We start from the raw sequence: 15,102 nt of genomic DNA, 5'->3' as shown, positions 1-15,102 counted from the left end.
GTGGCTGCGGACCACCTCAGTGGAACTTAGCAGCCTTGGAGTAAAATTGGAGAATTCTGAAATTTGGGTCAGTCTAAGGCTCAGAGCTTCATAGGACAAGAAGGAAAGAGGACAAAGGGTCCAGAAAACTGAAGAAACACAGAAAATGAAGGCTATGCCACCCTGGCGGAGAAGTGTGAGGGCAGAAGGAATTGGTTAGGGTGTGCAGTAGGGTGACCAAGGGACCTGAGGTGGAAATAAATGTAAAGAATAGGTGTGGAGGGAGGAAGAGTGTGGGGGAGCTATAATCATGTCAGTACATGGGATACCAAATTTTAACACTCAGAAGACAGAAAAATTCTGGTTAATAAGATTCAGAGGGATCATAGAAATAGGTTGCTAGGTAAGATGGTGAGTCATTTAAATCAAGATCTGTAGACCAGGTTTATGTGGTACACTGTTCCTGCAGAGAAATGTAGTGATTCTGGCGCAAAACTGTCCCACAAATGTGAGAGAATAACTGAAATATCAGCAGGTATCAGATTAGAAGGACAGAGTGGGTCTGGTTTAATGCCATCTGGGTATGCAATTTTTTCCTCCTGATATTATAAACATTTTACTTGTTATTATCTATTTTATAAAGGTAACTTTTATAACTCATAGTGACATCTATGGTTGTAACAATCTATGTATTCTCTGCTGCATTTAAATTGTTTCCAGTTTTTTCACTGTTAAATATAATTTAGTCCCATTTCTATTTGCATATATGTTTGCAAACAAAACTGAAGGCGCTTTTTGAATTCAGACAATTGCTTTGTTTTTTATTTAACAACTCATCAAATTCAGTCAAATCACTTTGTGACTGGGTAAATTAATTTAATTTTAAGCATTCAAAAATGAGGCTCTGCCCCTTTTACAGTTTCTGACTTCTAGTCCATGAAGAGAAAGTGATTCATAGATAGATAGGTTGATGTGTCCTCAGTACATTGAAAAGGGTAATTAGGTATTTTTCTGATTTTCAAATTGATAGGAAGTCCTCCTCCTCCTCCTCCTCCTCCTCCTCCTCCTCCTCCTCCTCCTCCCCCTCTTCTTCTTCTTCTTCTTCTTCTTCTTCTTCTTCTTCTTCTTCTTCTTCTTCTTCTTCTTCTCCTCCTTCTCCTCCTCCTCCTCCTCCTCCTCCTCCTCCTCCTCCTCCTCCTCCCCTCTCTTCTTCTTCTTCTTCTTCTTCTTCTTCTTCTTCTTCTTCTTCTTCTTCTTCTTCTTCTTCTTCTTCTTCTTCTTTCTTTCTTTCTCTCTCTCTCTCTCTCTCTCTCTCTCTCTCTCTCTGTCTCCCTCTCTCTCTTTCTCTAACCCCCCCCCCACTTCCTTCTGTGATTTGAATTGAATCCAGGAGCACTCTACCTCTGGGATAAGCTGTATCCTCAGAACTTTTACTTATTTACTTATTTTTTGTATTTTATTTTGAGGCAGGGTCTTGCCACGTTGCTGAGACTGGCCTCAAAATTGCTATCCTTCTACTGCAATCTCCATAGTAGCTGGGATTACAGATGTGCACCACTGGCACTTGGCTGCAAAAGGGGCCTTCTGACTGGAGATCAGGGAGTCTGCCAGATCTGATCAGTAAAATAATGCAAACTGTAAATTAAGACTTCAGGCCCAGGTATATGTGAGTGTGTGACAGCTACTTAGAGGAATGGATGATGAACAATATTTCTTTATGATAAATATTATGAGTACATTTGTAAGTTAAGTATTAGGAAAATCAGAATTGATTTTGGTCCCTGAGAAGGCGTGTGAGTTTAGAAATCCCAGGAAATCCATGGAAACCCAAGCTTCAGTGTGGGGAGCAGAAAGCAGTGAAAGAGGGAACAATTTATCACTGGCAGATAAACTGCTGAGATTAGTGGGAGAAAATCCTGAACTGGAAGTCAGAGGAGGAGGACTTTTGTGGTTTCACAGTAGAGGTCAAAAGGACAATCAAGAGAAGGTCAGCTGAAGGTTAACATGTTTTGAGGATAAAAACTGGATATCATTGTATAAAGTAGAACCTAATTCTTATGAGATACTGCCATATGCCAAGTATATTAATAAATTATTTTATCTTCACAACAACTATGCAACAAGGATTTTTTTCATCACTTAAAATTGTTTGGCTGCCTATAGGAGAAAACTCAAAATAATGGTGGCTTAACCCCACAGGGTTTATTCTTTCAATTAAATGCAGTGTGAATAGATATGTCTCTGGCAGATGTGGCAGCTGCATGGTATCACGAAGTTCCCATGCATCAGCTTTTCTCTTTCAATATTCTTGGAGTATGGCTTCATTTTACTCTAAGATGACTGCTGGAGTTCCAGCCATCACATTTGCATTCCAAGCATGAGCAGGAAGAAAATGCAATGGGATTTTCTGTGATTTTAAGAAAAAAAAATCTCACAACCATTTTTTCCTTACATCTTATGACTAAGTGTTAATACAGAAGGCCACAGCTAGCTGAAAGCAACTGATTTTTTTCATAAATTTACTAGGTACAATACCTGTCCAAACAGGGTAAACAAAACAAAACAAAAAACACTTTTAATAGCAAAGAAGGAGAGAACAAGTTGACAGTTTCGAGTAGTCAGCTAGCATTCTTTGACAAAGGCAGTTGTCTTTCTTTGATTGCATATTTGTTGAAAATAGGGGTCAATATATTAGCTAAGGGTACATGGCTAATAAATGGAGGTACCAGCATTAGAACACAGACCTTTCTGGCTTTTGAGCCAAATCTCCTTTCATTAATGTGGCATTGACCCAAAAGAAGACTGTCTTCTATTAGGTCTGGGAAGAGAGTAAGTCTATGAACCAAAATACCAAGGTTGAAGGTTTGTGCCTAGAAACTAAGAGATTGTTACCTGGTTCTCATCTCTTCAAATGGAATAAGTTAGTTCCTGGCCTGCAGATCATTTTTCATCTTCAAAATAGTTTTGCTTTTTAGGGTTTGAGCAATTTCATTTGTAGGAATTTCACATATGGAAATAATTAAAATGGGTGCAAAGATTTATGTACTAGGATGTTCACTGAAGCTTTATTTATAATAGTAGAAAATTGAAAATCACCAAAATACCCAACAAAGGAAATTGGTTAAATTACAGAATGCTGGAACATCCATATGGCGGAACACATTGCAACCATTAGAAATCATGTTCTTCAAGAATATTTAAGGACATGCATGACAAAGCTAATAAGTTATGCTAAAAAGATTAAAAATAGTAATCACTATGATCCCAATTTTGTAATATATGTATATAGAAGTATGCTGCACGTAGAAACCTTGAGGAATATGCATCAAAATGTTAACCATGATTCTTTTGTAGATGATGGGATTATTAATTATTGTACTTTTTATTTATGCTTTTCTGAATTTTCCAAATTTCTATAATGAATATGCATTACTTTCGTAATCAGAAAAAGCTCACAAGTGTCATTGGAAAATATGCTTTCTCCTTAGGAAAACAGTTTTTGTTATTCTCAAGATGACTGGCTTGGCGGTTTCACACTGTCAAAGTGCTAGCATGAAGAAGGTTACAGCAGATTGACTTCCATAAATATTTATGGAGTATCAGTTGCATAGAAGCCCCTGTTCTGCGGATTGGAGGAGTGGCTTGGGGGAAGATAATGAGGCACAGAGATGAGCAAGCCATGACCCCTACCCCCAAAGAGGTCTTTCTCTAAGAAGACCTCTGCTTGGGAGGTGAAGGTCATAAGAAAGGGCTTCAGACCCTTGTGGGGTGACAACTGAGGCAGAAAGGTCATACTCTATACTGCATTTAGAAATGCAGCAGAGGTATACCTAGTTATTAAAGGTGCACATTCCCCCTATGACTGGATGTCAGGCGTGACACATGCAGGCCGTGGTCACCTTGGGGTCATTGAAACTTGATTGTTCATAGAACCCACAAATAAAATATCCATCTTAACTCCAGACAGCAAAAAATGATTAACAAACCATTGTACCCACCACTGGGATGAGAATTACGTGTCGTTTCATTGTAAAATTTCATTCATGTAACAATTGAATCTATCTGTGTTCCATTCCTGGTACTACCATTGATCAGGGCTTTGGAAGGATGAAATCCAAGTTCCTCTTGGTTGGGGAGGGTGAAAATCTGAGCCTAGTTTGAGGACAGTAACAGATTCTGTGTGAATCCAGGCCATATTTCTCTTCTGTTGAGCTCACTGGATTGGCTCTCCCACAGGCTTTGCCCACTTCTGCCCCAGCCCTGGAGTGTGCACACTCCGAGTGGCTGGGTCTTTAGCACCAAGCGGGAGGCGGTCCCCACCCTCTGTTTTTGAGCCTGTTCCAAGTTCACAGTTAGGATCAAACCTTTAACAACACTCTGAGGGAGGCTTGCCTCCCCCCACATACTCCTCACTTCAGTGACAATGGCCTGGGAATGACTTCTCTTATTTGCTTGGTTCTGTAGCTTTTTCTTTCTGAGTATTTGCCAGGCTCAAAGTCATTTCTTACTATCCATGGGAGTTTGATTCTAGAGTTTCTCTTAAATATCAGAATCTGAGGATTCTCAAGTCCCCTATAGAAAAATAGGATAGTATTTGTATATAACCCACGAACACCCTTTTGTGTACTTTAAATCATCTTTAGATTACCTTAAACATTGAATACAATGGAAATTGTATGTAAATGTTTCTTACACTGTATTGATTAGGGAATAATGACAAGAAGAAAAGTCAATACATGTTCAGTAGATGCCATTTAAAAAAAAATGTTTTCTATTTTATCAAATCTGTGGATACAGAGAAACAGCTGCATTTGCCCTCAGCTTTTGGTTGACACATTATTTGGAGGGTGGGGGGTAATGGGAAGGCTCCTTTAGCTGTTTGAATCAATTCCTAACTGGGTCAGAGTGGAGAGGTTTCAACCCATGGAGACAGGCATCACTCATCTGAGTCCTGCCCGGCTGCAGAAGTGGGGTGGTGGGGTAAATGGTGCACCTTATTGCTTCCAAGGTGAAGGAGATGACTCCCTGACACACACTCCCTTTTAGAGATTTTTTTTTTCTTAAAATGTGATCTGGATTTAGGAACACCACCCCTGGTCTAGCACACCTGTCTTTTAAAGTTATTCTTTAAAACCATTTAGTTAACTTACTGCCCTGTTCAATAACTTTTTCCTCTAAAAATAAATCGAGCACCCTTTGAACCTTTTCCTCCCATTTTGCCCTTCAGGAAATTAGACCATATGTTTTCTTGGTTCGGAGTAAATATCCTTGAGTTCTCTTTCATGACAGATGAGTGGCTTCTGACTAACTTTGACATGTAGAAAAGGTCCAGGCACATACAGGAGGCTAGAGCAGGGAGGCAATATGGTGAGAAGTGAGGTGTAAATGTGATGCATGTTTCTGGGGAGAGGGCTCAGCACAAGGCGCTTGCTTACTGCATTCCAGGGCTTTAGGGATCTATGGTCATGAGCTGCTGGGGAAGGGTGCCATCTTTTTAAAAAAAAAAAATATATATATATATATATATATTTAAATATATATTAGTTGTAGATGGAGACAATATCTTTATTTTATTTTTATGTGGTGTCGGGTATAGAACCCAATGCCTCAGGCATGCTAGGCAAGTGCTCTACCACTAAGCCACACGGGGGGGGGGGGGGGGGGGGGGGGCGCTGGTTGCCATCTTTATAGAATGCTCATTTACAGTAAATGTTTCCAAGTCACAGGGCACATTCAAATGAGTGGCCTGAGCTGGATGCAGTGGAGCATGTCTATAATCCCAGTGGCTTAAGTGGCTGAGGCAGGAGGGTTGCAAGTTCAAAGTCAGCCTCAGCAATTAGTGAGGTCCTAGGCAACTCAGCAAGACCCTGTCTCTAAATAAAACATATTAAAAAATGGGGCTAGAGATGTGGCTCCGTGGCTAAGTGCTGGGCTCAATCCCTGATTACTGCACCTCACCAAATACATAGACTTTTCATCTAGGACATAGGGGAAATACCTTATGGTGCTGTCATGATGGTCCATGTTAGGAGGCCTACTAGAAAGAGTCAAACTCTAAAGCTTTGTTCAAGTCAAGGAAAACACAGAGTATGTATTTTTTTAAGCAAAACACTGCATTTAAAACAGTACTAAATATTGAACATTTGACATTTCAATGAAATGAATATTTTATTGTTTTGTGGTTGAAAGATACCCTTTTTCTTTTGCTAAAGTAAAACCTTCATGTAAGCAATCCGTCAGAGGCCAAGTGGTAGGACAAGAGTTTGAGCTTTGGCATCTGTTAGTCTTCAGTCTTACATTTTCTTTCACATCTTAGGAGCTATGGGATTCTGGACAAGTTAAATAAACTTCATGTCTTGTTTTTTTTTTTTTTTTCTCCTATGTGAAATGTGTTTTCATCATGTCACTTCCTCATAGCCTGGGGTTGTACAATGCTAAAATGTGTTTCAGGTGAGAATCCTGGGGGATCCCCATTTCTGAATCTTCATGCAACCCTCTGAGCTCTGCTAAAGCATAAACAACTGAGGACCAAGAGACCCTAAACCAAAACCAGAGGAAGTCACTCACGTGGGCGAAGACTCCCCCTAAAAATTAACTCAAGTATAATTGTGGCTGGGAGTTCAGTGAGTCTTTATTTGAACAGGTAAAACATAATCTTGATAGCTTGTGGATTAAAAAGCAGAACAACTCACTTTAGGGGTTAAAGGAACATTTGGTCAGAGTTATTTTGTGTTGTTCTTTATCCAAGTTTCTTGTAATGTGTTCAAAATCAGAGATGGAGAAGGCAATGGGAGAGGGGGGCCCACAGGAGGAAATGTTCCAACTTAATTTTGGTAGAAAAGGCAGCACATGGCATCCCAGAGTACCATGTGGCTCCAATCAGAGCATGGTGGCTGTTAGCACTTTGTTTTTTTAAGCCGGGTTGCCTTTCTGTTTGTGTGGGTACGTTTGGCATGACACTGTTCCAAAGCATTTGTTTGAGACATTTCAAACACAGCAATTTAATGAGTGGAAATAAAAATATCTTTATTCAAGCAATGTCTCTGGTTATTGGTATAGAATCGAGATATATTCATATTTTTGTGGGTTTCTGGATGTGAAATGATTTGAGTTCCTAGTGTAACTGAAGGAACATGTACCATGGGGAAGTCACTAGGAAAAAAAGACAAGGACTACTGTTATAACATTGCTACAGATGGCTGATGCCTTAAAAAGCATACGCCTTCGTGGTTGTAGATTACATTTTTGAGGCACTGTGGACAAGCAAGTCCAGACAGCTAACCAGTAGGTTTCTTCATCAGGCAGTAATGGAGGTATGCATGTTTCTCTTAAAACATCCATCCAACTTATGTCACACTTTGTACCGTGAACTGTTTGCTTTGATATAAGATTTTTTTTTAAAAAAAGGTAGAAGGATGATAATGTATTTAGTTTAATTCTAAAAGAGTACTTTAATTTTGGAGAAAATTGTTATATATACCAAGATTTCACTGGAATTGTGACATCACTAAAAAAACCTAATATTTATTATTCTGACCTATGAAGCCTTATTTTATTTTTTAAATTTTCTACCACACATTCAGTCTTAGTCATGTATCAAGTAGCTGGAGAATTCTAGAGGCATAGATCACTGGTTAAAATAGAGGGTAAGTAACTTATTCCTTAGTTTTAAAGTGAGTCCACCTGTTTGGGGTTTTCCAGGTACAAATGAGGCCATCCATTAGAGACTTTTCTAGAGATTGTTGTGTCCCTCACCTATCCACTGTGGGAGGAGATAGATGATTTGCCTGATGGCTTGACTTTTCAGACTTTAAAACACTACCTTATACTTGTTCCTTCTCATCCTTGGGGTGGGCTGACAGGATTCATGAAGGTAGGGCTTATCTAGTCCCTGGGGATGGGGAGAATCCCTGGTTCCAGCAGGACTAGTAAATTCCTTCTCCTAAGAATGTGGGACTAAGACTGGGAAAACTTGTTGGAATGGTCCTTTCTTACAACCAAAGAGGAAAACAACACTAAAATAGTTTGGCAGCATTTTCCAAATTTGCTTCCCCAAATAGGAGACTTTTAAAGATATGGAAAAGAGATAAAAGAATTAGGGGTCTATAGGTTCAAATCAAGTTGGGAAATGCTGTACACTAGATTGTTATGGGGACACTGAAGATGAACTTGTGAAGAAATCAGAGTTGCCTTGTTCAAGCTGATGTTAAGCTGATGTTTTCCCCAAAGTATTTAACTCTGTAATCCTTTCTTTTTGTAGCCTGTATTAGAATGCTTTGGAATGTTACTTAGAAAAAACCACACTGGTGTTCTTAAAACTAGGAACAAGGCAGTAATACTTGTTATTGTCTGTGAAGTTTCTTACTAATGCAGTCAGTGGTGAAGGAAGTTAGTGGAGGGCAGGATATCCTTTGAAAAGGAGAAACTCAGTGATTACCATTTGCAGAAAACCCAAGAGAATCAATTAGGGGAAAATTAGGTGTAATAGTGAATACTGTCTTAAGGTGGTGAGTTACAATATAATTACTAAAGCCCAGGGCTTTCTTATATACCAGATACAGTGATAATTAAATAAAAAACATAGTGTACAAAAGATTATATTGCATAACAAGAAAACACCACACCTAAAATTCAGCCTTACAAGAAATCTACGTGATTTACAGGAAGCAGACAAATATTACTAAGGGGGCATAAACAAAGGTGTGAATAAATGAAAAAGAAAGCCCTGTTCCTGGTTGAACAGCATAAATATTGTGCAAAACATCAATTGTCCACAAATCTATTTATAGATTCACTCAGTCCTAATCAAGAGCACAATAGATTTTGGATTCCAAACCAACCAGGGGGAAATTCCATGAATTACCAATTGGCTTTGACCTTCTAAATGTTTTCTGTGTCTCTAAGATATAACTGGTCTCCTTTTTCAGCTCATGCCCATCATAGCCTCAATTCCTTTATTTTTTTTAATTAAACAACAATAAGAAGGCATTTACTTCCTGATCTTGTAACTGCACCAACTAAAGGTCCTTTCATTGTTTCTTATTACTGTTTAAGTAAAAGCTTGATCCTCCCTGTGGTTTACAAGTTTCCCTATCACGTGGCTCCCATTGTTCTAACTGCTGCCTCTTAAGCTCCTTTTCCCTATCTGCTCTATGCTCTGGGTAGGATGGTTTTAGTTTCCTGCATATTTAGTAAGTTTGTGCTTCAAAACCTTTAAGATTCCTCTGCTTGAATTTTTTTTCTCTTCCTTGTATCTTATTTATTTCTCCCTTGTCCTTGAAGAACCAGTTCAAAATCATTGAGTTGAAGGAAGACTTAGGCATATTCTTACTAACTCAATTTTGTGGCTCTATATTTCTTTATAGATTGTATAGAAATTCTAAATAATAATTTGTGTAATTAATTATTCAAACAACTACAAGTTCCAATAGAATAAATCCCTAAATATGTAGAGACCCAGTCTTCCCTGTGCCTACTTGGTGATTTGCTTATCATAATTTCTTGCACTAGCAGGTACTCTATTTTTTCATGGAATGTTGGATAGGAATAAAGAAAAAAATTGTCAAAGAATAGGAAAGTATGTGCAGTAATGGATAAAGAAACATGATAAAACCATAATGATGAAAACAATGTAATGCTTGTACTAGAACCAAAGGAACAATGAACAAAATATAAGCTAAACCTCAGAAATAATCCCTAGAATAGATATAAAAACTGGCATCTGATAAAAATAACACATCAAACTGCCAGGCAAAGTAAAATTTATTTACTATGTAGAGCTAGGAAAATATACTTTTTGGATTAGAACTGTAGAACTCTATGTCCTGGAAAATAAAATAAATGCCAATTCAGAGAAAATAGTATTTCTTAAATGTGTTCCAAGGAACACTTAACTTGTGGGCTATTAATAAGGTTAACATGAAAAAAAATAATTTTATGGCTAAATAAGTAGGGGAAACTCCAAATTAAACTAAACTGCTTCCTTTACTTCACAAATTCTAAAAATGTTGTTAATGTGAACTCACAAACTGCATGATATTGCAGCATTTGGCATAATTATATGCAACTATTTTTATTTTCAAAGTATAACATCAATTTGGAAAATTGGGATTAAAATGCTAAACAAACTACAGAGCAATTTCAAGAAACACTTGTATAATTTTAGTGTTAGGAAGACCTTTCTAAACATAATATCAAAGGTAGAACTCTAGAGGAAATTTGTGCTAATAATGTTATTTCCAAAAGGAAACTTGTACCATTAAAGTTATAAGCAGTAGGAAACTGAGTAACTAACTATAGTGGACTCTAATATTATTTCCAAATGTTTGCTGTATGTCCTTGGGGAAGGGGTCATACGTCCCTTTCTCTGTATCATCTGGCTTGGCCATGTGACCTGCTTGGACCAATGAAAAGTAAACAGAAGTCACTTCAGACCAGAACATTTTAGAGATTTAACCTTCCCTTCCCTACCTCTAGAACTGTGGCAGCAGGTATAAATTTTAAAGTTCTGTCAGCAGGTATCCTCAGTGACCCTGAGGAGCACAAGAGTTCTGATAGCACTGAAGAGGAGTGAGAAATGAGCTTTGGTGAGATTTCTGTTTTTTAATTTTTGTTTATTTTTTTTAATGTTGGAATTGTCTAGTTTATACTGATTCATTAAGGAAAAGGTAGCCATTGAACTAATATCAGGAGCTCAGCAAATTAATATGAATGCTTGGACATGTAGGCTTGGAGAATGGGAATTACCATGAAAATGTGGGAGACTAAGAAGCCAAAACTATAGAAATGATTTTATAGCAGGAAACAGTATTGTCAAGACATTTCAACTGAAGTTGCATGAACTCTAACATTTTTCTGTGTCAAGAGCCATCCATGGGCTGTGTGTGGACTATGTAACTCATAGTAGCCTAATGAGGGGATAAGTCTGGCATTGGGGACCTCCCATGGCACTCCCACAGGGATTGATCCCCTGAGCCAGGTGAACTTCCCCCTCAAGCTCTGCCAGAGATCCTACACAGCACCTGAGATGGGCGTTACCTGCCAACATGTCAATCAACTTGCTGACTGCTCACAAAGCAAGACTCCGCCCTTGAAACCTAATCCCTGTCTTTGATGTACCCCCTTAAATAAACTATCTTTTCTTTGTCTAGTTCCAGAGCCCATATGGAATAAATCTATCAGGGGCTTCGCGTATGTAAATATATTTCTGAATATTTGTGTTTTGTTATTCACTAACAAATAAGTTTCAGGGTGGCTTACCTTCTCTTGGGCAGGAAGAAGAATCCCCAATGAGACACTGGCCATTCTTCCCATTATTTCTGTTTCTTTCTTTCTCAGCTAAAAATTAATATTTCATAAAAGGTATGTGGTATGGGCCTAGTTATACCCATACTCTATTCCTGACCCTAACCCTAACCCTAAATAGAAATAGAGAAAGTAAATTGAAGCTCTATTAAGAACAGAAATGAGAAGCCAAGAACCAAAATAAAAATGTCCATTTTTAAAATCTAAAAGCCAAAAAATTCAAGCATTTAAAAAAAATATAAAAATAAGTTTTTAAAAGTCATCTTTTAATACAATTAAGAGAAAAAAGTAAAAATATTTATATCATGTGAGGGCAAGTGACTAATGTTCTTAATTTATAAATATAGAAATGAAAATCTTATTTATAGAAAGAAGACCACACTGAAGCAAAAGATGTAACCAGGAATTTCCAAAATATAAACTATAAACAACCAGAAAAGTAGAAAAGATTTCAACATAGCATGATCCATAGTAATGCAAATTTAAACAAGATATTTTTCATCTGTCAAATTTACAAAATATGATAATATTCTCTTTTTAAAGGAGGAGAAAACTTCCCCAGACTAATATCAGATTAGAGGGAAAATAGTAGTTTTCTAATGCTTTGTGATGAATGTAAATCACTCAAGCCTTGTATAGAACTGCTTTCAATATGTATGCAAAGTCCTAATATGCTTAAGCTTTTTGACTAAACAATTCTTTGATGAATTTAACCTGAGGAAACATCCTAAGTTTGAGTAATTTGTATTTTAGCATTCCTTATTAACAGTGAAAAATTAGAAGTAACATTTAATCACCAACAATAGAGGATATGTAAAATAAATTATCATATCTTTATATTGTTGCATCCATTGGAAATGATGTTTTAGAAAACTAATGACCTGGAAGACCATTGATATCATATTATTAATTACATCAAAAACCATGTTATAAAGTAGGTACTATAAAATGCCAACTACACAGAAAATATTTATTGCATTAATGTAATAAAATGTTAGCAATTAATTTATTGGAGAGATGGACTTAAGAAAATTTAAACTTCTTTTGTGTGTTTCTGTATTTCTTAGCTGTTCTATAATGACTGCAATTTCCATTAACAGAGTAAAACCTAGTAAATGTTTGTGAAATATATCACTTTTACTACATTTAAAAAGTTATTGATTAATGTAATGTTTTGCACTGGGTAATTTATTACTACAAATGTTGCTTTCACATGTAAAATTACTCTCCAGTAATTAAGTACTATAATTCATAAAAATATTTTTTATCACTGGAAGATTCCTCCATGAAAATTAAGTTTTACAAGTATATTTCAAATGCCTTTGTATGCCTGATAACATAATATAATATAATACAGTATAAGACTTTCTCTTGAAAGATACTTTGCAGCAAGGTAAAGCAGAGGAGAATCAATCTTAGATGAGAAAGAAGAGTGGATACAAATTATACCTGACTATGCTACAATGATGAGAATCTTTATGATGTCAACTCACAATGTGAGATTACACTTAACCTTTTATTATTAGCAAATATGGCAGCTATGGTCTCTACCTGAGGTTTACAGTAGAAGACTGGTAGTTCTAGCAATTTTATTTTCAGATGGTCTTTTGCTCAGGAAACATTTTTTGCACAATTTTAAAAAGATAAATATTCTTTTAAAGATGATCTGATATTAGCTTTAGAAAGTTGCCTCATCCTTTGAAGGATAGGTCCAAAGTCCAGGAAAGTTGGGTCTCCATGGACTTATGCTTATTATTTATTTACTACTTAGGTTGAAACTGAAATATGGCAATGGATGTTTTTCCAGTAATTTCCGAGTTTTGTTTGTTTTCAAGATACTGCTTAAGTCACCATGAGTTATGCAGAAATATAAACAAATATGGACCACATTCTACAAGTAGTTATAATAGGTTCATGGATGTGTATTTTAACACACACATCGAACATATAAGAAATAACAACACAAGGTTTCAGTTGATTAAATGTCAAATAAATGATTTCTATGATGGGGACCATAGATATTCAGAAAAGATGAAGAGTAATCAAAAGAGTACTTCAGACTGTTTCTTCATAATATTGAAAGATAATTCAGATATGGAATATTATCACAGATTTCTGTTTTATAAAGAGCATAAGCTATATGATAAATCTATATTTAAGAGTCTATTCTCAAAAATCAGTATTCCATGGCTGGTTCCAAAAGTGAGTTAAATTGTTAAGGAGTAATTTACTTCAGGCAATAGATGTGTTCCTAAAAAGGCAAGTGAATTAGAATTATCACCATAACATCTGCAATTTTATAATAATAAATCCAGGGCTGTTATGGTAATTAAAATGAGAATTTAAGGAAGAAGTCAATCTGTTTTCAACATTAGAAGAGTGAAAAGAAATAACCACTTGATTAAACTTGCCCATTTCTCTTTCATCTTCATTGCTAAAGATTACGGAGGAACTCTTCCTTTCTGTAGCCAAAGCTCTGCCCCATTTGTTCATTAGATCATTTCCTCTCTCAAACCAGAAAATTGTTCTGGAAATTCTTCTCATTCTCCTGTAGATTATTCTCATCAGCACACAGATATGTTATCATTTCTCTCATCTTGGGGCAGAGGGGTGGAAGGGAGGGGAAGGGGCAGGGGGTTAGCAATGATGGTGGAATGTGATGGACATCAGTATCCAAAGTACATGTCTGAAGACATGAATTGGTGTTGATGTGAACATACTTTACATACAACCAGAGATATGAAAAAATGTGCTCTATAAGTGTAATAAGAATTGTAATGCATTCCACTGTCATTTATTTAGAAAAATCAGTCAACATTTTTTAAAAAGAAAAAATAAACAACAACAAAAAAAAACCCTTCTCTCAAGTCTACTTCTTATTTGCTACCATCCCAATTCTCTCCATTTCTTTTTATAAAGTTATTTTTAGTTATAAATGGACACAATGCCTCTATTTTATTTGTTTTATTTTTTATGTGGTGCTTAGGATCGAACCCAGTGCCTCACACATGCTAGGTAAGTACTCTACCACTGAGCCACAATCCCAGCCCCTCTCCATTTCTTTTTAATAAACACTGATTGGGAGTTCATTATGCATGTTATTTCTAATTTCCTTCCACTCATTCTCTTTTGTATCCTTCCCATCAGGCTTTTCATTCCATCAGATTTTCCTTTATCAAGTCACCAATTGATCTCCCTGTTGCTAATGACCATGGTCCATTTTTCAACATTGTACTGACCTCCTGGCAGCGCTTGAGGGTTCATCCTCTCCCTGGGTGTTGTGTGTGATTGGCTTCTATGATCCATGCTCCATGTTTTCCTGGTTTGCCTGCTTCCTCACCAGCCAATCCTTTGCAGTCTCTTGCTGGTTTCTCTTTAACTATCCACCTCTAAACATTCAAGGAACCTCATACTCAGTCATTGGACTACACTCTTGTCTATAAATACACACTGCCTTTATGATCCCATTCAGTTTCACAGTTTTAAATACCATGTATTTGCTGATCCTTGACAGTAAGCTTGAACTCCAGACTCTGTGTCTAACAGTCTCTTTAGCATTCTACTCAGAGTTCTACAATGCACCGCACATCAAACAGGTTAAAAAAAAATAGAGCCCCTAATATTTCCCTTCAAGCCTCTTTATCCCACAGTCTTGACATCTCCACCAATGGAAATGGCTTCCTTTCAGTTGCTCACTTTTGATTCCTCTCTTTCCCTCCTATTCCACACCTTATTAAAGATAATCCGGAGACATTACTTTCAACCATGTATCCTGGATGTGACCAGTTGTCATCAGTTCTGTTATGATGAATCAATCAC

This window comes from Urocitellus parryii, chromosome 9, assembly GCF_045843805.1.
Source record: "Urocitellus parryii isolate mUroPar1 chromosome 9, mUroPar1.hap1, whole genome shotgun sequence".
NCBI lineage: Eukaryota > Metazoa > Chordata > Mammalia > Rodentia > Sciuridae > Urocitellus > Urocitellus parryii.
This window is presented reverse-complemented; position numbering follows the sequence as displayed.